Source organism: Rhagoletis pomonella, unplaced genomic scaffold, assembly GCF_013731165.1.
Source record: "Rhagoletis pomonella isolate Grant_MI unplaced genomic scaffold, Rhpom_1.0 Rhpom_scaffold_00001, whole genome shotgun sequence".
Classification (NCBI taxonomy): Eukaryota; Metazoa; Arthropoda; class Insecta; order Diptera; family Tephritidae; genus Rhagoletis; species Rhagoletis pomonella.
In genome coordinates this window covers 47,933,675-47,937,071 of record NW_023458555.1, presented here as the reverse complement: position 1 = coordinate 47,937,071, position 3,397 = coordinate 47,933,675, and the positions used below count along the sequence as shown (strand labels likewise).

The 3,397-nt window shown below is 43.9% G+C and overlaps 1 protein-coding gene across 4 annotated transcripts in view; it reads left to right on the top strand.

Moving 5' to 3' along the window:
- The window catches only part of LOC118745405 (serine/threonine-protein kinase PAK 1), a 52,893-nt gene that overhangs the window by 17,638 nt on the left and 31,858 nt on the right, over window positions 1-3,397 (top strand). The window lies entirely within an intron of this gene.

Genomic DNA, 3,397 nt, shown 5'->3' with positions numbered 1-3,397 from the left:
TGTATTGATTTATGCATAGTTCAAGCGTAAGCATATGTACACTCATACCTATGTGCTCAAATTTAGATAGTTATATATGTATGTACATATGTAATAATAATCGTTTTAGGGCCGCAATAACTTTGCCATTTTCAAGTTTCTGTGAGGCATACTTAGTGCAGATCAAAACGTTTAGAAGTCAGACAGACGGCGATCAAAATTGTACCATGACATATGGCAATATTGTGAAATAAGCGAGCCGCGGGGTCGTGGGTTCGAATCCCACGACCAGCAAAATATGTGATAAGCTCTTTTAGTTCCTTCAACTATTACTTTTATTTTTTAATGCAGTTATAGTTGTTGTGGACTTTTTTAGTAAAACTCATATGTAAAAAGATAAATTAACTTGAAGTAATACTGCGAAATAAAACAAACTAAAATTAAATATAATAAGACAAAATTTTGGGAAATTTCTTGGACCTGGGTGCTACTGAGTATCGAAGTATCGATATGGTATCGCATCGTATCGAAATTCGCGCCGCTATCGCGGGCGCCAAACTCATTTTGCTTTTCCACATAGATTTTGAGAATTTGCATTATTTGGATAGAATGCAGTTATTTCCTTAAAAGTTGCTACAGATCAACACTTTGGTCTGTCTATGTTATTAGTGAGATGTTACGGAATTCTAAATGGTATTATCAATAGTTCTTAAACTATCATTCAGTGTGGTCAACTGTCTATCGGTACTGTTATCTATACATTAGGGAAGAGAAATATAAATATGTATGTATATATCACGACGGAGTTCGGTCAAATATTTCTCGTTGTTAATAACCCTGGAAAATGGTTCCGTGTGCAGGAGTCCACGTAAGTGTGAAATACTTTTGACTGCCATTCACCTGGGAGTGGCCAGAAGTGATTCTTGTGCGTACGGTTCAAATCGCAGCTGACAATATCCGGAAACTTATATCCACAAATCCTCTGGGTAGCGACCGCTTGGGAACGAGCTAAAGTGAGAAGGCGTAAACTTCGCGTGCGCTGGGTTTGGGTCCCGCCACGTTAATACCCCGCCCAATGAAAACGAATAAACAGCCTAGGATGAGACCCCCTTTTTCTGCTGATAAGCACGGTAAACGTATAAAGGACTATGATTTGAGGGTATGCACCTGGAATATCCGGACTCTTAATGGGGAAGGTACCTCTGCCCGGCCGGTTGATGTCCTCGGGAAGACAAAGCCTGACATCAATGTCATCCAAGAAATGCGATAACGGACTGAGGCTGATCGACTTCGCCGTGGCTCGAAACATGGTAATATCTAGTACTAGGTTCCAGCATAAAAAGATCCATCAAACCACATGGCTGTCTCCGGATCGAAAAACGAGAAACCAAATCGATCATGTTGTGATAGAGGGAGGCACACTTCCAGTGTGTTCGACGTACGTACACTCCGAGGGCCAAACATCGACTCGGACCACTGTCCTGTAGCAGCCAAGATACGCACCCACCTCTGTGCAGCAAAAAGTGTGCGCCCAATAATGCAAGGAAAGCTTAACGTCGAAAAGCTGCAATCCCAACAGACGGCCAATGTATTCGCCACTCGACTCGGAGCACCTGCTCTCAGAGAGCACTCTTCAACAAACCGACATGCGCGGGAAGTGGAGCCACATTTCCGGCTACAGGGCCGCACTGCGATCGGGTGCAACGAGAGCCATGTGGGACCGTAATAGGGAACTGAAGAAGAAAGCGAGACGTATTCGCCGCAATAAGAAGAGAGTCCGAAGAACGTGAGATGCTGGCCGACAGGAAAAAACGCCCGAAAATTTTACCAGGCGACTTAAGGAAGGTTTCAAGACAAGGACGAACTCCTGTAAGAACAACAATGGCGACCTAGTGACCGATGTTCAATATGTACTTAAATTATGGAGGGAACACTTTTCCACTCTACTTAATGGTAGAAGCGCTGAAAGTAGTGGAGAAGACGAACCCGAGCCCCCACCGAGCGACTGGAATTTAAGTGTGCTCTGCCCAATGCACAAGAAAGGCGATCCCACCATACGCGCCAACTACCGCGGGATCAGCCTTCTAAGCATAGGTTAGAAGGTCTTATCGAGTGAATTGTGTGAAAGACTGAAGCCCACCGTCAACGAACTGATTGGAACTTATCAGTGAGGCTTTAGACCTGGAAAATCAACCGTATATTAGGTATTCACAATGCGCCAAATCCTGGAAAAGACCCGCGATAATAGGATCGACACACACCATCTATTTGTCGATTTCAAAGCCCCTTTCGACAGTACGAAGAAAAGTTGTCTTTATGCCGCGATGTCTGAATTCGGTATCTCCGCGAAACTAATACAGCTGTGTAAAATGACGTTGAACAATATCACCAGCTCTGTCAAACGAAGTTTTAGACATGTGTCTCATGTGATTTCTTTAATCTAATATTGAAGAAGACAATGAGAGCCGCAGAACTGAATCGGTCTGGCACAATACTTTACTAGAGCGTCCAATTGCTGGCGTATGCCGACGACATCGACATTATCGGTAAAAACAAAAGCTACGTCTGTTTTGCCTTCTCGGGATTAAATAGAGAAGCAAAGCGAATGGGTCTGGTGTCATCACACAAACAGTCAGAGCATACGCGTCTTGGCAACCACGTCACTATTGACAGTTACAAAGTAGAAGACTTCGTTTATTTGGGAACCAGCATTAGCACCAATAATAATAATGCCAGTTTTGAAATCCAACGGAGAACCACTCTTGCCAACAAGTGCTACTTTGGACCGAATAGGCAATTGAGAAGTAAAGTCCTCTTTCGTAGTACGTAATTTTTTACACTCTATAAGTCACCATCATGCCGGTGCTGGTGTATGGCGTGGAGCCATGGACAATGACAACATCCGATGATGCGGCTCTTTGAGTTTTCGAGAGAGATTCTGCGCAAGATTTATGGGCCTTTGCGCGTTAGCGATGGCGAATACCGCAGACGATTTAACGATGAGCTGTATGAGCTTCACAACGACATAGACGTAGAGCAGCGAATTAAAATTCAGCGGCTCCCCTGACTAGGTCATGTCATTCGAACGGACAGAAATGCTCCAGGTCTGAAATTATTCAACGCGGACCGCGATGCTGGTAGCAGAGGAAGAGGAAGGCCTGCTCTGCGTTGGAAAGACCAGGTGGAGTAGGACTTGGCTTCACTAGAAATTTCCAATTGGCGACAGTTGGCACAAGACGCGGGTCGCGAGGAACTCCTCTGAGTTGGACAGACCTTGATAGTGGCTGCGTTTCTTTATTCATTCTGGACGTTTGGAATAAACTTTTGTGGCTGCGTTTCTTTATTCATTCTGGACGTTTGGAATAAACTTTTTTGTTTACTTATTCTTTAGAACGTTCATGATGATATGTTAACGTAT